The sequence below is a fragment of the Anas acuta genome, chromosome 5, assembly GCF_963932015.1.
Source record: "Anas acuta chromosome 5, bAnaAcu1.1, whole genome shotgun sequence".
Taxonomy (NCBI): domain Eukaryota; kingdom Metazoa; phylum Chordata; class Aves; order Anseriformes; family Anatidae; genus Anas; species Anas acuta.
The window spans coordinates 57,659,330-57,685,396 of NC_088983.1; the positions used below are offsets into that span (position 1 = coordinate 57,659,330).

General features: G+C 34.8%; 1 long non-coding RNA gene across 6 annotated transcripts in view; it reads right to left on the reverse strand.

Annotated features, from left to right (window-relative positions):
- The window catches only part of LOC137857888 (uncharacterized), a 109,411-nt gene extending 86,032 nt beyond the window's left edge, over positions 1 to 23,379 (reverse strand). For 4 of the 6 annotated variants that reach the window (XR_011097354.1, XR_011097358.1, XR_011097355.1 and 1 more), the window contains exons 1-2: positions 6,804 to 6,936; positions 5,176 to 5,427 (exon numbers count right to left, since the gene is read on the reverse strand). This is a non-coding gene — a long non-coding RNA (uncharacterized lncRNA). Of the gene's footprint in view, positions 1 to 5,175; positions 5,428 to 6,803; positions 6,937 to 23,338 lie in introns of those variants that run through there. The other 2 variants (XR_011097357.1, XR_011097356.1) reach the window with 1 other exon arrangement.
- Between the last annotated feature and the right edge of the window lie 2,688 nt (positions 23,380 to 26,067).

Genomic DNA, 26,067 nt, shown 5'->3' on the forward strand with positions numbered 1-26,067 from the left:
CTATGAATTCAGCTGCCCTCTGAAAAATACATTTATACTCAACTTATTTAAAATATAAATAGCCAGAATTAGCTATTTAATTTGTCCTGTAATTCTTGACAGAAATCAAAGCTCCAAATAATAGTGTAACATTATCCCAGGCTAAAACAGCTAATTGAGTAAATACTCATTCTGCTGACTGAATGATACGCTACTTACAGTATCACCATCTCCTTTCAGATAAATCTGCACAGTACAAGTAGTTCAAATTTAGCAATAAAGTTGGCAACACGCTAATGTACTTGAGCGTAGAAAGGCTCTGTTGTTGCCAGACCTTTGACTTGAACTTGATAGGGCTGATTTGGCACTCAGCGACTGGTTACATTCATCAAGAGGTGAAGCTTTGCAACAAAGATAATGTGGTGGAAGCAATTAGTATTCAGAATATCAATAATAGGTCTTTGGTATGTGACTGTAGGCTAAGAAAGGGTTTATTAGTATCTGATATGTAATATGCTTTAAAAAGCACATTACAAAACTATTTTAATGTTATACTGAAAACCATATATTTTTCATCAGAGAAATACTTAAACTATATATTCTAATTTATTTATTCCAAGCTGTTCTGATATTCACATATACATTATCTAAGACATTTCAAAAACTTTAAAAAGTTAAATATACTTGTTTCCATTAAAGTGCACTGCAAAGTGACAAAAAACAGTTTCCTCTTTTTCTTTAGGAATAAATTTGGAAAGCTTAGCATTTACTTTTTATAGCATCAGATTATTCCATGTTGTCAGTGATGAGTCAAAATAGGACAACAGTAGTAGCAGTTTTCCTACGGTTTCCATCATCTCCAACAGAATCCCTGCCAAAGAATAAAATCATTGCTTTGCGCTAGCCAATAACCATATCGAAGACCCTGTCTCTATCCTTCCATCCAAAATTTGAATATCAACTCTCATTTGAATATGCTCCCTCTGCTGTCAGTTAAGAGAACAGAAAAAGAGGGATAATTCTTGACTACCAAGGCAGTCCAATCATTAAAGATATATCATATATCACAAGGAGCTGGTTTACTCATAGCTGCCTTGCTGCAGCAGAAGGGCCACAGTAAAACAGGATAAAAACAAATCCACTATTTAAAAAATTAAAAAAAAAAATAATTAAAATTCATTAAGAAAATGCTTTTTTTTAGGCTTTGGTGACCAAAATAAAGCAAAAGAGTAAGTCACAGAAGCACCCATTTTGGAAGGGATCTTGTGAGCATATCTACTCCAACATCCTGTTCAGAGCTGGGTCAACACTAATTCAGACCTAGTTCCTTAAGGCTTTATCCATTAAGGTCTTGGAAACCTCCAAGGATGGAGATTCTACAACGTATTTTGGCATTTTGTTTCAATACTTAATCATGCTTAAAGGGATTTTGTTTCCCCCCTCTTCTACCATTGTACCTCCTCTCTATTTATGACCATTGTCTTTCATTCTGGCATTTCCGTCTGTGGCTGAATCACATGGAGGAGAAAAAAAAAAAAAAAAAAGCAGTGAAATCTAATAATAAAGTCATTAATTTGACCAAGAGATTGTTTGAATAAAAGTTTAGAATCAAATAAAATTTGCACTGACTTATGCACTCTCTAAGCATACTTACCAACCTTAGAAATTTCCCAGAATATCTGAATAGTTGGAAAAGGTGTATTTTAAATGAATGGAGTTTAAAGTAAAATAAGAGTGGTAACACTTTCAAATATATACAGGTAGGTTACTTCTGCTTTTTGAGGAGAATTATTTCATATTCAGTTATTGTTCTACTCTTTACAGGAATTTACAGGATATTGAAGGACAACGACTGTCATGGTAACAATTATGTTAACTTCTAGTATTATTTCAACCATGCCTTTTTCAAAGTAAGGTTAGTTAAAAGTTCCTAGTTATGTCTTTACATTTCCTATAACTACTTTGTCATCAGTTTATGCTTTAACAACCACAAGGCTAAGACAGTATAATTCCCCCCAAGCACAGTAAAGCTTTCTTTGCTACTTGATTGGAGAACTGGAAGAAACAAAAAAAAACAAAACACACCACCACAAAAGCCAGCTTCCCCTGCACTCTCACTGCATGAATGTTTCACTGGTTCAGAGTTCTCTGCAATATTGATATGTAAATAGAAAAAATAAAAAAGGGTTTACTTGAGCTATAAGCATTTTAAGATGTATTTTTTTTTCATGGTGACTTGGTACAGTGGTTACACTAACAAAATAAAGAAAAAAAAAAAAAGAGAGAGATTTTCTCCTAGCAATTAAACAAAGGAATATATAATAATATATCATTCATGTTTTAGCCCAAGAAGTTATTGTTTCTGCAGGGTACTGATTCTCACTTTATAAAATTCAATCCTGTTTGAAATTCAAATGAATCTATAGCCTTTTCAACTCTTAATTACTGAAGCCACTTTTCTTTTCATAAGGCAAATATTTGAAACGTAGAGAGAATGCAAACAATGAAAGATGAAAAAGTTCCCTGTGTTGTCCTTCATGGGCACTTTCATACCTTCTACAGCCCATATCTAATACAAAGATCAGAAGGACTGCCCTTCTCCTCATTTCTTCCTCCACACTTGTTTGGGGCAGAGACATTACAGCTCCCGTGATCTTGTGATGCAAGGAAGATCAGTCCTTTTCAGAAGTGGTAACCTTTCATTAAAAGTATACGCTTTTGCACAAAGAAGCAATTATAAGAGATGTTTCACTGTATCATCTTACGGAATTAATTAGTATTTCTGAAAACACAGGATTATGTACACTGAAAAGGACTTGGTTCCTTGAGAACACCAAACCAAAAATAACTAAGACAGATCTTCCAAAACTGATGAAATTTAAGCTTTTATAACATCATCCTAAGAATATGAAATTTGTACCTTACACAAAAGTGTCTGCAAAGCTCAGTTCAGTTACCCGTATGTTTTATGTTCATGGCTGATTTTTCACACTGTTACAGAAGGAAGTATCACAGCCTATGGGTACAATATCTGGTGATCAGTTCATAGATTAGCCAGAGGCCATAACATCAGTAGTACAGATAGCTTTGGATGGTGTTTTCTCTAGGAAGTGCCATCCTCATTTTCTCAGTAGCAAACACACAAAATACTTTGGATCAGCCTAAACATCTCAAAATTAATGTTATTTTACTTACAATTTTGGCCTATTAATGAAGTCAAAGTACATTTAATACAAAATGCACTTTGGACTTACAATGCAAAGCTACCTTTCTGTTTTATGCAGAAGAGTTGTATCGGCTTATTTCCACAAGGAAATTCCTGTGAAGCATAGCAGTATGATCTAATAAGTCGGTTAAAGGCTTCAACCTTTCAATATTTCATTTAGTGGTTGATCACAGCCCAACTCTCAGGAATACAGACAATACTGTTGTGACAGTGCTTAAAGAGTCAGAAGCATGCTTCTCCTAGCCCACTTCAAAATGTTTAAAAAATGCACAACCAGAACAGTATCTACAACAAGCAACAGTGGCCATAACTTCCTTTTTGGAGACTTCAACTTTTTCAGTCTTACAGTTTCTTCAAGACTAGCAGCCCACGACAGTCAGTTGGAGAGTTAGCAACCAACTGAGCTAGATCATTAGAGCTGCAAACAAAGTTGCTAGTTTGCAAAGCAGTAAAAAATTACACTGACTGTTTTATTGTGCCACACAAAACTTCTATCACATACATTTCAGACAGGGTACTTTCATTGCACTAAGCATTGTACGATTTCCCTTAAACACACTTAAGAAAACATCAAATTGACCTTCAATTAAAGTATAAAACCTAGAAGTAGAAACAAGAGACTAATGAATCTAACAGAAGCCTACATTAAATAATAATAATTTAAAAAGTAAATAAGATAATAAAAAAAGGTTTTGTTAATTAGTTATCTAAATGAAAGCTTGAAATATTAAGGGAAAAAATCAATAAAGAATGCCTGTGTAATCTAATCATAATCTAATTAATAATAAATAGTATGAGTTTCTTCCTCTTATAATTTTTTTTTTATACTGACAAACATTCATTTTGATAACCACAGTTCAACAAAGCATTTGTAGTAATGGGCTAAAGCTCTGCTTAGCATGTTCATAATTGTTTGCAGTTCATAAATGGGTCTCCATCTGCTATGCTCACTTCTATTCAAAATGCCTTGACTGGTGGTTATACATAACATGTAGCAGCACAATGGAAAATTGGACCTGAAATATCCATAGAATACTGAAAATTTCCCAGTTGAATGAAAGAAATCAGCAAACTTTACGGATACATTTAAATTGTTCCACTTTCTGCAAAAGACCCCCAAAGTGTACAGAATAACTTCTAAAACCCAGTAAAAATATTTTGAACTCTACAAGGGCAAAACTTATTTACCAAAATCCCACACCACCCTGCCCCCCAAAAAAACAATAGCTGATGAAATGCTGAGATTGATATCACTTGATTAGTCATCTATCCCAGCTTGCTGGTTTATAGCCGATCTTTCTCAGCACCAATAAAAGAACAACAGGTTGTAATTGCCATGGTTAGCTGCAATCCCAAGCTTATGCGCAAGGATTATACATCCTGAATTCCACTCTGCAGGAAAGGTTTTACTTGGCAATAAAAGATTAAGAGTAACAGCCAGGGGCTCAGCTCTAATACCTAAACCTGAAGACATTTTAGAAGTATACACATCCAGAACATGCATCAGAGCCTTTTGTCTCTTAGTGTAATCCTCTTAGCATTTTCCTTACCTCACTGAACTTTCAGATTTTGAAAATCAAAATATATCTGGCACCTTTACTCTGAATTTAGCTTTTAAAAATGCCTTTTGAAGATAAGATATTATAATTCATAATAGTGTTCATTCCAGATGCATAACCGATGGATTATTTCATCCTGCTTTCTAATACCAAACCCAATATATAATCAGCAAAAGAAAGAAAGAAAGAAAGAAAGAAAGAAAGAAAGAAAGAAAGAAAGAAAGAAAGAAAGAAAGAAAGAAAGAAAGAAAGAAAGAAAGAAAGAAAATAAAAGAAAAAAAAGCTTGTATTAGGCCTGGCAATCTTCAAATGTTCTTGATCATGTGGCTTTGAGATGTTGGATGACTGAGTTGGTAAAATATAAATAACAATGCACAATGAATAAAAATCGTTTAAGTTGAAGTATATTACCGTTCTGTTGCCCAAAGGAAGTTGTGTAAAACTTCAAGTCAGAGAAGTGCTAATCACCTCTCAGCTTCTTCTGTACGCAACCTTCTTTCATCCCACCAAGCAAGGGAACTAACTGTTCCAGTGGTGTCTGCTGAGTTTTACACAGTAACAGAGTCAGACCAGGAATTTATCCAAAGCTGTTTGAGTTTGCATTGCAGTGATCATAGTGGCAAACTGTTTGCATAGACTCTTTAATCAAAAATATTTAAACTCCTGTAAAGACAAGTCAGACACAAAATGAAGGTCAGAACTGGTTTGTCCATGACTGAGGAATAGGAACAGCCAGGAGAGCGAGGCTCGTCTCAGCTCGCCTGAGATATCAAAATCTGAGCCAATTGGGGTCTAAATCCAATGCAGATAAATAAGCACCAGTGAAGTGCAATTCAACAAGCCTACATAAAAATGTACTCTAAGATGAAACGAGTAGCTCTTTACAAATGTGTATTCACCTCGGTTAACCAGAAGGTGAATCTAGATAACTCAATGTAGCTAACTACTTCATACCGTATGAGTTATCAGTCCTAATTCAGTACTTCATTCTTTGTGATGAACTGCCTCGATTTTACACGAGTAATCAAACTCATCTGCATCTAAATATTTAGTTATTAATGCACTTGAAATAAGTTAATTACTTCTGTATTGAGGCACTTTATGTTAAAAAAAAAAAAGGTATTACAGTAACATTCTATAATAGTTTTCTGTAAATACAAAGACATACTCCTAGTAGAGGAGCATATATCTATTTTGCTACAGATGCTTGTCTTGCATTTGTTTCAAAATATTTTATAAAATGAAATACCATAAAAATGTTTAATTGGTAGTACATTTACAGTACATTCTCTAAATTAATGAAACAGTAACAGCAGCATGCCGGTTCAGAGACTGTACAAAGAAAATGCAAGTCACAAAAACCAGGAAATGAGAAAGATACAAAGCAAAATAACTTTTAAGCAACATCAGTTTCATTACACTGCAACAAAAATGAATATATTGGCTTTCTATTGTATAAAACAGCTATTCATGTCAATCGTAATCAAGCTGTGAAGTTCATATTAATCTGTACACTTGGCATTTTCTGGGAGTCCTGTACAAGCTTCCCCAGCTAAGAGTGAACAATAACAAACAGATTCATTTTAAGAACTTTGGAAAGGATATATTTTCTTTAACAAGTGTTATCTCATAAGAATTCCATTTGAGTCTCATATTGCTATTTAGAAAACAGAGTAAATGTACAAATAGTACACATTTATAGGTCTTTTATTAAGGTATCTTATTCAGCACAAAGTCAACATAAACTCAAATCATAAAATCAAAACATTCCAGTTAAAGTGGAACAAAGAAGAAAAACAAAGATGAACTAATTCTGTTTTTGCTCTGACCCCAAGTGTAGCATAAAACAATCCCCAGACTGTTCCAAACAATCACAGTGATAATGACTGCAGGGATTATAAGAGCAGAGCAATGTTCCAGACATTTTCTCTCTCAGCCACAATTCTAACATCCTCTAAATTGCAAGCCTTAGAGAAGAAGAGAGAATGATGGTGAGCCGGTTTTCTAACAACATATCTCCAGGGGAATGCAAGGCTTACCTGCAGGCTTGGAATTTTGCTGTGAACTCCAATGAGGGGAGGCTTTTCCCTAGTATTTGTAAAAGATATCAAATAGTGTATGTTCCATATTCTGAAGTTCCTACTTTTTCCCTGTGAAAAGATAGCAGTACCCTATATGAACACAAAAACAGAAATTAAGTTTATCTTGACAGATACATTTTGGAGGTTTTCTTCACAGAATCAGCTTGGATTCAGTACTTGTACCAGCCCAAAGGAGAAGTTGTGCATTCACAGTGAAGCTTTACTTGGTCATCTCCACAAAACTAAGCATAGAAGAGATGAAGGACAGCAGGAGGAAGAGATGTATAAGCAAAAGTTGTAACTAGTTACTGATGCACACAAGCATTGCATTACATAATCATATAAAAGCCATTGCAAAGGACGTGGTTGTGGAAACCTCAACTATTCTCCAGAAAGTAATCCAGTGAGCAAGAGCAATGAAAGGTTTGTAAGAAATTAGACTATTATCGTTGTGGATCACTGACTTTCCAGGCCAGTATTCCTCAATTAACACTCACATGCAATAATGAAAATATAGACTAAATCTCTAAGCACATATGCTTATGTCTGCTTTGAGCACATAAGCAACCTCCTTAAATCGAAGGAAGGCACTCATACATTTCACGTAGACTACTCGGAACTTGAATATGCAAGCACTTATGGGATCAAGGTTATCCATGGGACAGAAGTGCACATAAAGCACTAAGAAACACAAGCAGCGTCTGATTTTGCATGTCAGCTATTATGAAGGCATTTTTTAACAGATACCAAAACAAGTGCCCTTCGTTTTTATTTTCATTTTCCAGAATTGATATAGGTTATATATAGCCTTTTTGTGGACAAGAATATAGATATCATTTATTTTAGGACACATCCTGTTATATAAGAAGGAAAGAATATATTTAATAATTTTTATACCTGTTCAAACCATGAAGAACTAATGATAATGTTATATTGTTACCAAGCACCACATTTCTAGGTTGATTTGCAAGGCTAACTTTTCAGTGTTTAGATTTCCTTTGAGTCTTTTCTCCCTACGCTTTCTAAGTCTGATTATTTTATTATTTCAGAGAACTTTGACAAAGCAGGAGTTAATACACTTGTCATATCCAATCAGCAGATAAACATTAGGATCCAGAAAAGTTTTATAAATAAACTGAGATACCACTGTTTTCAGCTGCAGATATTCTGTCAAAGGTCAATCTCAGAACACAATTTAAGGGAGATGTGGAAATAGAAGTAACATGAAGGCTGACCTTTGAGTAAAATCAAACAGCTGTAAAAAAAACAGTAATGAGATTATATATACACATTGCAGAACAATGCATGTTCTGCAGAATGAATTAAGAGAGAAAATACTAACACCTATATTTCACTTTTATATGTCAGACAGAAAGTTAACAATCTCATAGCCACTTGCTGGTATTAGTTCAGGTACTTCCACCTCAGACACTAATTCTCTCTGCAGCCAGCTTTTTGTCTTTATTAACCTAGAGGTCATAGACACCAATCACACTGAATTATCCTTTTAGCACTAGCTTTTCTAGTGACATAAACAAGAACTGTTTGGAAATACATGATCATCTTTACCACTCTGCAATTATAGCCACTATAAAAAATCTTTAGACAAAAATACGAAGAAGTTAGGCATGCTTAAATATCATTTAACTAAACTACAATGCTGAAATATCCACTGAAGATGAGTTACTAGTAGATGATCTATTATACAGGTATATATCTGAAAGCATTCAATCTGTTAGAAGATGAAATTGAGAACAAAATAATCTCTTTTAAATACGGGATATTGTAATAGACTTGTCATGAAAATTCATATGATTATTTTTGGACACAAACCACATTTTTCAGATAAACTAGAGAAAATATGATTTTGTATGTCTTTTCCTCCAACATTTTCCAATGTGTACATTTAACAACATTTCATGGGTAATGAGTTTCTAATATACAGACTTATTTTCTTGTTGTCAGTTGGGGTCTTTGAGGCAGATAATCAGAAATCAAGGTTAGCAGTTTGCTTATTTTTTATTTTTATTTTAAAACCGCAGGGGTACTGAGCAGGCAGCTCAACTTCAAAAACAAACAAACAACTTTTAATTAACTCTGGTAACATCACCCAATATTAGTTGTCTGATTTTTTAAGAAGAATTCTGTAATTGACTGGAATACAACTTCGTAACATTGTAAAAGAGACACAGCAGTCACACTGTGAAATAAAACGGTATTGGCACAATAGTACTGCTCTTCTAAGGAAATCCATTGGTTGTCAGGAAAAAAGAGTAGAACTGCTTTTGAAATCTGACTGCTATAGCTATTCATTATTAATAATCATGCAAGAGCCCACCTTCCCTTCTTCATTAAATTACAAACGAGTATGTCCTATTAGTTTAAAACTGGTTATAAGAATGACAAAAACAAACATTCTCTGATGTATGAAATATGGTCAAATTGGGCATATATAAAGTAATAAAAATATGAGTAAAACAAATGGAATAATGTGTTTCAGTTAAAATCTTTTCTGAATAATGACTGGAAGATTTGCCACTTTATTATTACTTCACTTATTTTCGTATTTTTAATCAATTCTGAACATACCTAGAATATAGATTTAACGCAGGCATTTTCTGAATCAATTAGCTAGATCACTGGTGCAATCAAACATCTAGATCACAGCTAGATTTTTCAAGTTAACTCATGGCTTAAGGATTTAGGCAAGTGTCTAGTAGCTTTTTCAAAACTGCATAGTCACTTAAAATATTTTAATAGATGTAAACATTTCAAGGTGACGCTGAAAAAAAAAACAGCAAGGATTTGATCTCACCTTTTAGTTCCCCAAACCCTTTAATTCTTAGTGCGCCATTTTCATTTAAAAAATATTCTACAAATTGAATAATCTGCTTGTTTCTTCCGCATCATAAACATGTTCCATTCTGTATTTTAAGATTTAACATAGCTTTGAGTATCTTCATTAAAAAGTCTTAAAATGCGAATAAAAAAAGAATTTAACTCAGTGTTCACTTCTTGTTTGAGAGATGAATCCAGAAGTTTCCTGTCATTATATGCATAATTTTCTGACACTTCAGCATGATCACAACAGATAGCATGGCAATGAATAAACAGCACAGCCATTTTTCATGAGGAAATGGGTAATTCTGTGCTGGAAATGATAAATCTAAAAAAAAAAATAAAGCACCCACCAACCACGGTGAGGGTGTAACAGCTTGGATGCATCCCGAGGAGGGAAAAAGAAAAAGCTTTTGTAGGCCAATCTTTATAAAGCTTTACCAATTTAGCTTTCTTTCTACTGCTATTGGTGCTTAAGAGGTTAAGACTTTATTTGTGAAAACAGAGAGAGATAGCAGGGAATCATGTTGTCTGCAGCTTCATAAGTCTTGCTTAAGATCCTTTTCAATTACCATCCATTTCTCCTTTAAAAAGGGACAAAAAAATAGAGGAGTGGAAACAGGTCAGGGCAGTCTGTGACAATGACAGTGTGATGGGCTTGGACCCCCTGTGGTGTTTCCATCTGCTATCATTAAGGTGACTACTCAGACATGAAAAAATCCCTCTTGCTGTGCTGACAGGCAGACATCAAGAACTATGACAAGGCATTAAGACAGAAAGTAGAGACAGAGATGTCATATTCCACAAACAATACTGCCTCAAACAAGACCTCTAAAATTTTATTGGAATTTAAAATAAAAATCAAAGGGCTTTTACCTGGAGGTTATCAAACTTCCTCTCATGTTAGTTTGACAACGAAGATATTGCTGACAGTCACAGTCACAAATGCTTGGCTGCTACCTGTAAATTCCGCCATAAGAAACCCAATTTTTTTGTTTGCTCTTCAATAAAAGTGAGCTTTTAATTTTTTGACCTTTCTCATCAAAAAAAGCCGAGAAGGAAGACTGAGGCCTGATGGTTTGGAGCACGTTAAACATTGGAGTCTTTGGCGGATCACATAAGCAATAACGAGAAAAGAATAAACTAACAAGGCGAGTGGCTATGATAAACTGTTTTCCTTCGTAACAAACGAAGTCCAAACAAATGATAATTAAATTCATATTGAATGTTAAAGGAAGTGTGAAATGACTGCAATGTTTATCTCGGTGTAAAGTAACAAAATGAGCACAGGCTTTTAACCAGCAGGGGGGGCAACAGGATTATGATTGAGCTCTGACCCCTTGGCACGGGGAGCGCCGGCAGATGTGGCAGCGGCACCGGGCGGGCTCTCAGCCCCCGCAGCCCTCTGCAAAGCCTGTGCTCGGCGTGCCCATGCGGGAAGGAAGAGCTGCTTTGCTGCTGCTCTTCCCGTGCTCGGGCAACTTTTAGCAGGAGAGCTCCTTCTTGCCAAGCCATACATGATCGATACTTTGACAATAATATCGCAAGCCTCATTTAACAATTTCTGCCTGCATCTCAACTTGCCTCGAAGGTGAGGCGTGCCATACTGCATCGTTTCTTTCAGAAGCTGACTGGTAACATCATTGCAGAGGGTATTTCATTTCTAGGATTTCACCCTTCCATCAGGCATCCTCCAGACATGTGCTGCATCCAGTTCTTGGGCACGTAGTAGTGATGCTCAGTTTGCTGTTTCATCCTGGTGAAGACTGATCTCATTCTTAGCTCCTCTTCCTTTTGCCACCTCCTTTGGACTAAAAAGCAATTTCTCTGGGAACACTACTAACACTTGAAGCATGGTTAGAGATTTTGGTATTCCTCATTTAGCTCTGGTGCAAGCTCTCACCTCTCCTTCTGCACAGCCTCGTGTATTTGTTCCCAAACCCTTCGTGTCTTCACCCGTGACAGTGTAACTGAATGACCTCCTCAGTAAATTGCCTTCCAATCTCACCTATCAGAACCTCATTAGAATCACATGCTAGGCAAGGGGAAAGAATGCTACGCAGAGCACTAGGTAAAAGTTCTCTGCAATGACAAATTGTTTATATTAAGCTTCTGGTTTGAGACCAAGATTTTATTTTTAAAATATACCAGTTGTAGAATGGCTATGGTTAATAAGGATTAACCTAAATTAACTCACTCTCAGTGGAGAGTGAGTGCTAGGCACCCAATATTTCCCAGACAGTTACACCAATTCCCATGGTATTCTGATACCTGTGAATTAATGAATATTAATCAGTTAAAACCAATCTTTGAGGTATCTAACAATTACTCACAGAAAGAGTAAGACAATACCCTAATAGTTGAATTTATATTGCTCACTGAATTTTACATGCTTATTCCATCTGTAGCAATATGAAAAAAATGCATTTTATTAAGATCTGAAATCTGATTTTTCATGAATTTTGAATTTTGGTAAGCTTGTAAATTTCCTTATATCAGCTATATAAGAAAAAGTAAGAAACCTAAGGATAGTTCATTTTCTTCTGTCCAGCTACAGAAGAAATGCAGATATGACAGCTGTACTGGTTACCAACACTTAAATTATTTCAGCCACTGGTTTAAGGGGAGTTTTTGCTTTTTTTGCTTTATTTAGATTACATGAGATTTAAAATCTTAAAGTCATTGAGTATAAACTAGTTGTTTAGGATTTTTCTTTAACCTATGGGATGGGATAAGAACTTATATAGGGCAATTCACCTTGGTTTTAGCCTTAAGACTTTTCACACAGTTACTTAGCTCTCCTTTGACAATATAAACATTTTTGACAACTAGCTTATATTAGGTGCTTAACTACTATTAGCAGATATTGTAACCCTGACTTCTGACTTCTGTCTCTTTAACCCAAATTCCTATCTCTTAATTAAAGAGAATTATGAATTTCAGTGAAAAAATGCAATTTCTATTCAAAAATATTGGAATAATAAAATATGCATACAAACATTAAATAGAGGCTACAATCAAGGTTGCCAATGCGCCTCCTTATCAAAAAGCTTTTGCTTTTGACACATCGATGCCTAATCTTTCCTATTTATACCAACTGAAGTTATCTGACACCATTTACCCCCCACCCCCCAGACACTATGATGCACCCCACACACCCCATGACACATGTTGACATGGAGATAGCCACGCTTACAGAAGTCTCAGAACAAGCAATTTAAGAGACTACAGAAAAGACAAAAATATCCCCTCTTATGTCAAGATTTTGAAAGAATAATTCTTAGAGATAAGGATAAATGAAAAATCATCTAGTTTCATTCAAGTTAAACAGAAGTAAGGAAATAAGCAAGAAATCCAGAAGCTATAGGAATACTCCATGCGAAAAAACGGAAACTCACACATATAAGAAAAATTCACCAGAAGAGCTTGACTTTATCCACATCTTAATCATCATCATCACAATTAGAAGTGCTTTTGCTAACATTTGAAATGGCAAACACATCTATTGATGGCTGTGGGTCTAAAGACTGGGACTATGAATATCTTGAACATCATATCTAAGCAATAACAGAGACCAAAGTCCTTACCAACCTCTTTGGAAATTTGGAAGACTTTTTGACAGCACTGGTCTGCAATGCCTGTGCATCTTGACTGAGCTGGGACTGAAATCACACACCTCCAGCAGGTGGTTTACCAATAGTGGCATTGAGACCTGCTCTTGAAGAGGACAGGAATGACAGGCAGGATGCTTAAACTTCTAAAGGCACATCCAGTTAATTATATTACTGAACAATATGCCTGAAGAGAGGCAAAGAACAGTAAGAAATAAGATTTTCTAATATGGGAAGAGAAAAATAGTTGTCCAATTGTATGGGAGAAGGTATGAGGTTGACAAACACCTCCCCTCCTTGCTAAACAGAGCTTACTTTTTCCATTGTGAAACTAGGATTGAAGATGCTACATATTAAAAAAGGACAGCGTTTGCACAGTGAGGGAAAATCAAGGATATGTCAGTAAAAGCAAACACTCCAGTAAGGAAATTTACAGGGATAGAGCACGATACGCACAGAATAGCGAAGAACCTGACATGAACTTCAAGAAACCATCAAGAAAAGATCAAAGTGTAAATAAGATCATAGGGGACCTTTTTTATTTTTACAGCTTGTTTTATGTGCCTTTTATGTGTGGAAGAAATAAATAAATAATATTTTGTTTGAACTTTAATCAACTCACAGATTCCATGAACAAAAGGTCTTATAGGTAGCAATCCCTGTTGTTTTAACCAGAGAAAAAAAAGGGGTTTCATCCCCAGAGACCTCTACAGTAAAACCTGGGATCATTCATCTACAATGAATGTGGGTTTCATTGACATTGAGTGGTGCATTGACTCCCCATATAAAAAAAAATGTTTAATCTAGCAGACAAAAGTAGAACAAATCAGGCATAATTTGAAAAACAAAGCTTTTTTTTTTTTAAAGGTGTGTAGTAATATGACAGATTCTTTACTGCACAAAAACTGTAAAGTGACTGTCACCTTTCTAAGGCTGTACTTTAAGTAGGTCTTGAGAATTATGCAGGAATCATTGGGCAAAACCCTCAGTACAGCCACCTTTGCTGGTTTTCTGGTCTATGAAATGAGCATCTGACAATGATGAATGGTATCTTAAAGCATCTCAATGTGTTCATCTGAAAGGTATCTTTATTCATAAACATACCTTAACAATTTCACTCATAGGCACGCTGTGTGGAGGTAGTCACATTCTCTATCCAAAAAGATAGACTATTAAATCTTAAATTACTCTAAGCTATTTGTCACTGCCCTTCAACTGAGATATGATAATCATCTGAGAGCTCTTGGTGGGTTTCTTTCAGTGCAAAACAGGTTTGCCTAAGTGAGCAGACCTTAACATCATTGTCCCTAGCCCTAGTGAACCCAGTTGCTGTTGGCAATCAATAGCGGTAGCCATATAGTGCATAATGTTGTGTGTCACGCAACATGACTTTGAACAGATCTACTTAAAACAAGCCTGACAGTAATGGCTTGCAAGAATAGACTTCCACTGCTTCCAGCATTGATAGAGCAGCTCTGATATTAACAGTGGCAAAGTTCTTAAGAATTCCTCGAATTAATATCTTAGTAAAATATCACAGGGAAAAGTAGAATTGAGGAGTGGTAACAGAAATGGAACAATGGTGAAACATTGATAGAAAAAAACCAAAACACCACACATTGGGATTAGGTAAATTGAATTTATGACAGGCATGTATTTTCACAAAATAATGCCCTCAAGCAATTCTTGGATTAGCCTATTCACAAATAAGACAATTTGTGGATGGAATTATTTCACTCCAGACAGGTTCTTATGTAAACTTTGAATACAATAGCACAGTTAAGAAGCTCTCAAAGATTAACCCTAATAACTTAGAGGAAAAAAAATAAACTACAGAAGTTATGAACCTTTGTTTAGTATAATAATTATGAGAAATGCTAATTTACTATTCAACAAAAATACTGTGTTGCTCTGTCCCTGGATCTCTATGGGGTAAAACAATTGTTCTGCCATTAACAAAAATGAAAGGAATCTTCTGATGAATGAAAGAAAAAGCCCCATTGAGGAAGGAATGAAGAGAACAAAACTTAGCAGTTTTCAAGAAACAACAGCTACATGTTCTTTAATGACACCGTGTATTTGTTGAGTTCAGAAAGACACTGCTTTAAAATATCACAGTATATTTATTAGACTTTTTTGCCCCTGACAGATCTCACTGAGTGTATTTTATTAATGATATTTGAAGCAGGAAGTCTCCATATGTCATTTTCAGGTTACCTGGCATTTTGTCAGATGGATTAAGAAATTAGTATTTTGACCTGGCAAGAATAAGTAGTTCTATAGACACAAAAGATATCTGATGCTAGAAAAGTGAATAAAACAAAGAAAGAATAACTGATTAAAACAGCATTGAAAACTAGTTTATGTTGGAACTTTAGTAAAGCCTCAAATGCACTTTAAGAAAATTTTTGGACTTTCTTCTATAGTTTGCCAGAAGTTATTGTCACAGAAAAAAACTCCCTCAGAAAAAGTGTGTGTATATCTTTATCTATAGATATATATGTATGTATATATCACTAGCTCGAAGAGATTTTCAATAAAGTACTCCAGGAATAGAGCCAGCTTCTACAGCTGCTTTCAAAGGGGATAAATTTTTAACATATAAGAATGACCATTAGCTAGTCCTTAGTGATGATGGTGTTTCAATGACTCTAGAGCAATTTGATTCAAATTTTAATTCCTTAATGGATCCATTAAATCATTATTATTTTTTTTTTTATTTATTTCAAGTAATTGTACTTAAGCATAGAACAGATTAGTAGTAGACACTGTCGGGCTTCTCAGGATCCAGACTATTTTACTGATATAATAACGAACTCTGTATAAGGAAAGACATGTGCTTGTGGAAAAAAACAGAAAACTGAACAGAAACTACAATCTGGCCAGCTTGGAGACTTTCTGACAATTAATTTGTAGCTTCAGAAATGCTACGTGAAGAGTTCAACTACAGAACGTCAAGTACTCTCAGAACTCCCCAGTAACTTCACTTTCCCATTAAGCTGGAAGAAAATATAATAGTTATAATGAAAGCATGAACTGTTTGTCACCTTTGTAAAAAATCGTTTGTTCACCTTTTGCTAGAAGGGGCAAAAAAGAAAATGCAATTGTTTTCAAAACACATCACTGAATTTTGTCTGGGTGAGCATATGACCATCTAGTTATATAAAGAAGAGAATAAAGAACTTTTTCATATGTTATTTTCACCTAAAAATATGCTGGTGATGTAAGAAATGAGCTAAGACCACGTGGCAGGTGATAAGTCAGCTGCTTTCTCACTCAAGATAACGTTGATAGAAGCTAAGCCCATTATGTTTGTTAACTACCTACACACTAGAAATGCCAGCATAAGCTTGTAACAGGGCTTGAATGCTACTGTCACCTCTGAGAATTATTTCTGTGCATCAGTGTCATGACTATCTCAGTTGCCTGAGTTCAGTGAGTCATGTACATGAACCTGGCAAACATCCAATTGTACAAGGGATAACGTATTGATCCCTGGTGTTAATGTCAGTGGTCAGCAATCAAAGCTGTAAAAGCCCATCTTTTTCTGAATGAAAACTTGAAATATTTAATTCTGAAAAACTTAATAGTTAAAATAAAATCGGTCATTTCCTTGTTCTTTATCATAGCTCTGGACTGATTCTCAGAATAATTTTCCAGTCATTTTTCATTGATGAAGTACGTCCCACAAGTGTTTGTTATTTCTATACGCCTAAAAAAAAACAACAAGTTAAATATGCAAAGTAACACCACAATCAACTCTCAAGAACTATTACATGCATCTGCATTAGCATTTTAACTTAGAGCTAGAGAATCACCTCTGAGGGAGATCTCCCAGATTTCCCCACTTGCACACTTTCACACCACAGTCTTGGAATAAATGAATTTGATTCCATTCATACGAAGCTAAGCAAAAAGTTGCATTGCAGCAATGCATCCAACAGGCTCCAACCATGAACAGGCATTCAGTCCACAGACCACACTGTAGCTAATCAAGTAAAACCTGTAAAATTGCATCTATACTGCATATAGGACCATCAGCATTGACCCCTTTTCTCTAAAGATCCTCCGTGCCATAGTTCTTGCTAGACATGGCCATGTCTACACTCTCAACATTTCTGACACTTTTTGCCTATGAAGAAAACAGAGGGATATGACAACTCCATAGCTACCACTACTGAATGCAAAAGGTGGCATTAAAATCTGACCATTTAGTTCACCTGTGAAGTACTATGCTATACGAAAAATTCCAAATACATAGGGGCTTCTTGTTTATAAACCAGATAGTCTGTTGCAGTTCATAGTCTTGAACAAAGTTTTTCTAAATTATCTCACATCAAGCCTAACATTCCTTCAATCCATCAGATATTTTGCAAGTTTTAACTTCTTTGCTTCACATTTTATGCTCAAAACAACTATTTCTTTCTTATGAAGAAACTTCAGAATGGTGTTTTCAGCATAAGAACTGAAGTAATGGAATGCCAACAAAGAATTCAGAGCTTTCTCTGAGGTTTATTTATCAGTATGTAAATGTTGACACCCTCAGTATTTTTATGTATCCTATAGATAAAGGCCATCCACGAGACAAATTCCAGTTGGTCTGCAGTATACCATGTTGATTATTACTGTGTACAGAATTTCCCTAACTGCAATGCTCATTCTCTTCACACACACTTTTTTTTTTTATGGAAAGGCACCAAAATGGGAAATAAAACATTTCAGATGTCTGGACCCAGTGAGGGCAGCAAGGGCAATTTTATTTTGCAGCACATTATGAAAGATAATCATAACCATGTCACTCTAGATCCTCACATGTATTTCATTCTCCAGTCTAGCACATCTCAGAGCTCAAAAGGGCTCTGTATGAAAAGCAACAAGTGTTCACCCTTAAGTCTATTCCTACCCAGGACCTTCTGCAGATGAAAAAAGATGAGCCAAGGGAATACCTCCAGAAGAGGCATTACCCATGCAACCTCCTAAAAGGGAAAGATCCTTCCCTCACAACAAATTTGGTTTTGATAAAAAGGATCTTTCGTCCTGTTTTTGCAAATTATGTCAGAAAGTTGATTTTTTATTTTTTTTTATTTTTTTTGCAACCTATGTTGGTGGACAGTACCATAAAATGATTGTAAGAATACTCCTTAAGTTCATTTTGGACTAAGTTCCTTCAATACACTTAAGTAACGAGGACAGAAATTCTTGATACCTGGCACAGTGGAAAGAACTTCCCTTTCATCCCATCCTCTAACCCTTATTGGATTAAAGGACAATGAATATATGAATAACAGGCTTGGATTACAGCAAACAGGTCTTAACAGAAATAAGAATTTGCACTTTATGACTTACTGCTGAAAAAAATAGAGATCAGTGAGCTGATGAGCTGAATGTTAATTGCATGACATCTCTCACTGATTTTTGAGTACCAAGAGAATACATTTTTACAGTTCCTTACAACAGGATAAACATAGCAACAGATGTAAAATTATAGAAATCAGTAGAATCAATGATGAACAGAGATGACATCGAAAGCGTCTTTTTTCCTAAAGAAACATTTCCAAAAGGCTTAGTGCTTGATCATTGGCTTCTCTGAAGTTAAAGAACAGACTCTTGATATTGTCCTCTGAAATGTTACAACTACGTGTTGATATGCTGTACAATGAAAGAAGGAAACTCTGAAGAACCATGGGAAGTTCATGCCAGCTGCCAAACCTGTGGCAAATTGGTGATGCTCTTGGACAGAGGGTCTACACTAGTTCCTTCCAGCACCACTAAATCTGTTAGAAGTTGTCAGATTTCACAGAAGACATCAGGTATTGTTCAATACCTCTTAGCTTATTTCCTCCCTTACACCCAAAACAATTTGCTATCTAGATACGGAGAAATAGACACAATTCAAAGATGAAGGGAAGTATAAAAACAGCCTGTTTCCTGCCTTCTATAGAAGAACTGTGAAGATGAGCTAAAAAATAATAAAAAAAAAATAATGATGCAGAGGCCGTTCGGACAGCTTAAAACAAATTGAGTCAAATATGACTATGCCACTGCTACAATGATCCAAATACAGAGCTCTATATGGAGCTCTATATCCTAACAATTCTTCTAAGTTATGTGAAATAAATATTTGTTCACTCCCACTGATTAAAGCTACCTTTGCATACCTGTATTTTCCTTTCATGTCATCAGGGAACAATTAAAATTAGATAAAAATGTTTTTTAATCAAAAATCTACATTCTTTTAGCTGTATGATCAAAGTTGAACTTTTCAACTTTAATCTATGAAAACAGATCCAGAAGCCATTACCAAGAAATCAAAATGTATAATCAATACACAATTTTATCAGTGGAATAATGAACTTTTGTTCTTGAAGAACAAAAAAAAAAAAAGGCAAAAATAAAACTGTATGAAACCTTCTATACAAACTGAAAAAAAGGGTTGGTGGCATATTATTAGGTGACATTTGGGTGTTCAAAACCCACCTAGAACAGCAGGATAAAGTGAGCTGTTCCATATTTATCATTGCTGTATGTATGCAGCTATAACCATGCATCAATGTCATATGAAGGACAGTGCACTGTATGCAAATCAGAGTTCAACAGCCTTAGTCTACAAACCAGGACCTATATTCCCTATCGATATATGACAGAATAGCTTGGCATTCCACAGGAGTAAGGAGCAGCATTTAAGAACAACCTAACCTGTGGGTGCAAACACAGAAGGGTTACAGTAGATTATGCTGCATAGCACTTATGTCAAGAATGTACGTTCTGTTCTTCTGAAGTTTCCTTTTTTTTTTTTTAAATAAAAAAAGACTGAAAAATATGCTTCTTTACCTACAGTATGATTTGGTCATATGTGATTTAATTAAGAGCCAGTCTGCACATATACAATGCTTGATTCAATGACAATTTAAGATAGTCAGGTATGTCAACACTGTGGAAATGGTTAGACAAGTATTTACTAGATACTCAGGGGAATGCACAATGAAAAACTATTTATCTTGCATCCAATTTACAGTGTAATAAGAAGGAACCATAAACCTGAGATCAATGAAGTCAAAAGCAGCAATAAATTAGTGATCAAAATTCTACCAAAAAGGATAACCATCTCACTTTGCAACAAAGCTTCCAATGTAACCACAATTTGCCTGATTATTATTATTTTATTATTATTTTTATTTTTATTTTTTTTAAGTGTAAGCTTAAGTGTTACCCTGTAAGCTGTTGATCACATGAATAATCCTCCCATGAAACCTGTAAGGAAGTGAGTGTTCTTAATTTGTATGGAGGAATCAAAAAAAAAAAAAAAAAAAAACCTTCTCAGAAAGCACTGAAAAAACACTTGTTACTTGTTAAACTGGTTATTACAACATACACGACCATAGGAAAGGTGAAATAACAGTAGAAGCATAGTCTTGATTGAACACGATCACATACATGCCATTTCAGGTAAATGTTAGTATGAGCAGGAATAGAGCTTGAATGAAGGCAACAGCAGAATTCTACTGTGATCTACGAATAAATTAGTAAGCATAGTACTGATGCACGTGTAGAAAATCTGACTCAGCCTGGATTTTTTATGCTCAAATATATTTTCGTATTATGCATATAGCAGGATATCCAAACAGAAATACCTCAAGATAGTACAAACTTATAAATTAAGTATCAGAAAAGTTGCTTGAAGTGATCAATAAAAAGCAACATCAAGCCTTATATGGTTCGGAGATAAAAAGTGGAAGAAAAGGTTTCTGCTTGCTAAAGCTACCTATTGACAGTTACTATCCATTAGCATAATGTTTAGGTATTTGGAATATCCAAAGTATCAAGAGCTGCCTCAAAAATCTCAAGATTTCCAATAAAGGCATAAAAAATAAAAATACAAGCCCAGACTTTCCATGTAGTTTCCAGCAGGACATCCAGCCCTGCTTACAATTAGCATTCAGAAACAGTGCAATTACTGCGGAAATACGTGCCCTTATTCTTCTCTTGGTAGATCACAGGGCACTGGGAACAGCGGCAGAGAATCAAACAGTCCCATAGCATAGCCTTGCACGATGCAAGTGCAAGACCCATTGTCTTGCCGATTAACTCATGTTAAGGTTATGTAAGGGTTAGCCACATGTTTATATTGATGTGAAAGTATTTTAGCTCCAGAAAGCTTTTAATTCTGAACGTTCATGAAGACAAAGTGTGATCATAGATTGATTTTAGTTGAGAAACATCCACATAAGGAAGTAAAAGTGTACTTCCTCATCTGTACTGCTACATTGGTAGCACTTCGCAAGCACACAGAGAACTACAGCAAGCTAAATAACAAGGTATTTAGCTGGAAACATCTGCAAGCTCTAGTCCTCTAAGCTAATTGTTTCTATGTTAGCTTTAACAGGAAGCATAACTTACTCTCATTTATGTTTCTGGCATCCAGCATATGAAAAATTGCTTAATTTTAGTTTTGAGGAACATCAAATTATATTTCACTCTCAACTGCAACCAGGATAGGACATCATGGTCAACAATCAAGAGGTTTTCTTCATTTTACAGATTTTTAACATTGAATGCAAGCCTTCACTAAAGTACAGTGGAGCTATACTTGTTTTCCAAAGTTATCTGCAAGAACTTTTTTCTTCTTGCCAAGAAACATGTTTCTGTTCCCTCCCTCCCCCCCCCAAGAAAAGTTGGAAAGAGTTTATGATAAAGCAGAATATGGTATTTTGAAAAGCAAAAATCCTGGGTTTAGAACTAAGCATTCTTTGAAGAGTTAAGACATTGCCAATTGATTTACTGAGAGTTCGCAATGAATTCTGTAAGTTTCTATTAGTTGTGTAATGCATACAGAAGAGTAACAACAGCTTTGCTAAGAGTATTTTAAGCCAAGACCAGTTCAGGCTGTCTGTGCATGATGTTCAGAAGATACAGCCTTTTTCTTTCCTCCTCCGAATAACAAACTAAGAGCATCAAGTGAGCCAAGGTCAATACAGAAGCTGGAAAGACTGAAGAAAGTTGTTGGGAAATGTTAGTAATGTTACTGAATGTCTTTGACATCTTCTTAGGCACAGTGAAAAGCTGAAGCTTCTTCCTGCCCTTCCATCATCCTTGCCTGATATGATGAACCCTCATGCCTTCTGTGGCATTTTGCATGAACTTGCCAAGCTACTCAGTACAATAGTTAGCTATAGGAAACAATGAATATCTGAAGGATAGATATTTCAACCACTTTCTTTCTGTGGAAGAGCAAAGAAACTGAGAGAAACCAAAGGTGTGATGTTACACAGTGTTTAAAAAAAAAAAAAAAAGATTTAGATTTATTATGGCAATTAAAGTGTTCAAATACTAGAAGAACAAAGTACAGACTGAGATGGAAAAAAAATAAAGTCAGCAAGTTCCAAGTATGCCTTTCAACTGTTCTTAAAGTCAAATCAAGGCTAACAAAATCAGTAAAGTACTCCTCTTCTCTATTTGATTTTGTCAGACTTTAACAGGCACCTAACACTTTCAGGCACTGTAGTGCAAACCTTGCTGTGTGAATGTCATCTTAAGTTGTTTTCGTTTATTGGTCAACCATTAGTCAAAAAAGGTATCTGTATCTCTATATAAAGTAGGTATAAAGATAACAATTTAATGGAATACTTTCATTTGGTAAAATAAATTGAGTATAGTTTAGAACAGGTTAACATCTTAAAATTAATTTGCCCAGGTACATTACTATCTCTTCTTGTGAGTAGGACCTATCTTCAAACCCCTCTGTTAGTATTTTTCATAATCCAGGAAGAATCCACTACAAAGGCTGTTTAATTCCATAGATTTTTTTCAAAACCAATTAATGAAACAAATTGGCAACATATTTTTACATACTTTAACAACTTTAAGTTAAACAGCATTAAGAAACAGCTCCAAGCCTCCCTCCCCCTGCACCCAGCTCACCAAAAACACTCCCTGTTCGAACAAAGGTAATTCTTAATTCATACAGCTATAGATGGTGCTAATGAGCAAACACTAAAACTTTTTCCTAAATCAAGTTCTCAAACTGGAAAAGCTACTGAAACATACCCTGCTTCAGACATAGATCCAGGAATAAAGATTTGATGGTGGGAAGCTCTTTTATATATAGATACACAGATGACACTGATGTTCCTGCTTAGCTCATAATTGTGGAGCAAATGTAGAGAGATGAGGTCTGTAGCTTTCAACAGCTGCTTCTAATTTATCAATAGGTATCTTCACCTGAACAGTTAATTACATTACCTACTTGAAAGAGCTGATGTTGACATCATACCTATTGACATTTTCCTCTACAAACCTAGAGAAAGTATGTTTTTTTTACTGTGCCAACTTTGGCAGAATACAATACATGTTCGTAACTTTTGTGTATCTACCTATTTCCAATATTCATGGACGTGGAACCACTTGCAAAAGAGACAAAAGCATGGAATAAAATTAGTTTTCCTCCCTCCTTATTTTGCCTTTTATAGGCAACCATATAAATCACAAGTAATTATATACTTATGATGGTCTTTAAAAACTGAAAAAATGCATTAATTTTTTCCATAATTTGTAGTTTACAAGTGGCATATATTAAAATAAAAAAGGACGACACGGTTCTTGAACTCCCAAATAGTAGACGCATAAACTACATGTTTATTTGAATGTACCTTGTATATTATCCCAGCTTTCATAAAAATATTTTCAATATATTTGCACAACTTTCATGCCAAATTTTCACCGACTGGGCTTATATTTTTCTGAATTTGGCAAGGACAAGAGAGTGTCTCAAATCAAGGAGTACAGAAGTTTACATAAAGTAAAAATCACCCGTGCCATACATTCAAAATTCAATACGAACATTACATGTCATTTAAAAAAGAATAAAGGTAAACTTTACAATTGTGAAATGTTTATACTCCACAGTATCATTGTAGCTGCACTTTAGAACTCAAATTCATGGAGCTGTTAAAAAATAGCTGATCATGTAAGATATGCAATCATCACCATCACAATATTAAATCTTATAAACCTTCAAGAAATGCTAGTGAAATTAGCTTTCAGAGAGAACTAAAATGAATGCTCAAAATGAGGGATACTTCCAGAAAAGCCAGATCAAATTCTCTCAACCTTTTTGGTTTCAGAAATCTCAGGTTTCCGAATCACAAAATCTCACTGTTTATACAACAGGTATATAATTTAAACATAGGACTACAATTACGGAGTTATTTTTTTTGGTATGGAAACTTAAAACTATATCTCATTTGAAAATGTAAGCTTTACATGTACAAACACAAAAAATTGGGACTATCATATGTTTGAGCTGATGCCTCCAGATGTTTCCATTTGTGTCCTAAACTCCATTTTTCACATGTAATTGTGCATCTAACTTAAAGAAAATTAGATTACATATATCATTAGTTTTAATAGCTTAGAAGAAATAAACAGTCCAGATTGTGCATGGCAATTAAAAAATTATAGCTTTGTATTGCATGGGCAATCACATGTTTTTCTTACTCTATTTTATGGCAGAGTACTTATATACATGCAGAAGCCCGTATTCACACTATCAAGTCATCTATGACATCTTGTACAAGATTTTTCAGTTTTGTTAATTCTGTCTTTTGCTTGAAGGAGATTGTAACATACATTGAAGTGAAAAGTTTTTCCAGCAGCTCAAACAAAGATTCTTCTCTACTCAGATTATTTTATCTCTTATTGTATTCCATTACTGCTAACTCATCACTTCAGTTATGACAAGACCTACATATTTGTACAGATTAAAAAAGATGAAGATTGCCACATACTACCATACTACTCCATCTAGTCCAGTCCAGATGAGTCTCTAACATCGACCCTCATTAAAGAAAGTAGAAAAACATCTTTTACAGAAGTATTGGCCCTACTAAGTCCATGACATTACATATCTCTTCCCCACATTATGCAAGCTTACGTTTTCTGAATTAGTATAATAATTACCTGCTTATTTTAATTTGTTTTCAAACACTGAAGATACAGGTGTCAATATTTTACTGAAGTGACTTCTGGTATTTCATTAAGTACTTGGAAGAAAAAAAAATTGTAATGAGCCATATTTTTATTGAATCTCAACTCTTATATTTATTTTATGCAAGTTATAACTTCTTAACTTTTAATTATGCTATTTTATTCTCATCCTAGTTGAACTACAGTTTTTTCATTTTTACTTCAAATAAAATATTCTTACTCTTTTTGAACAGAGGTCTTTAAGCTATTTGTATTTTTACAATAACTTTTTTTCCTATCCCTGTGAAAAATATGAATATGAGATTTCAGATGTTGGCATTTATATAATTGCATTCCAATATTTTGCTACTACTTTATTTATTTTATACAGTATAGAGTTCAACTATTTTTCCTGTTCTTTTAATCCAGCCAATAGTAATTCCTAGATCTTTTTACTAAGCTATAACAATTTTTGAATCAGCAATTTATAAATTATGTAAATATTGCAAATGATTCTTTACATTGTGTAGCACATTTGCTATTAATACAGTTCTTTTGTCACCATAATTCCCACTTTCTTAGCTTTTTTAGGTTTATCTGAACTTTCTATGACTAATGTCTAGCCTTAATCACCTTTAAAAATTCTGTATCACTTTTCCTATTTTTACTTCAGCATATTTTGCATCACTTTTGCATGTATAAACAAAGCAAAAGACAAGGTCATACTTTTTTAACATGACAGAAAGTTAGCAGTGTTGTAGAGATTCATACTTGCATCTGTTTACATTCCTTCTTGCACATGTACAAACGTA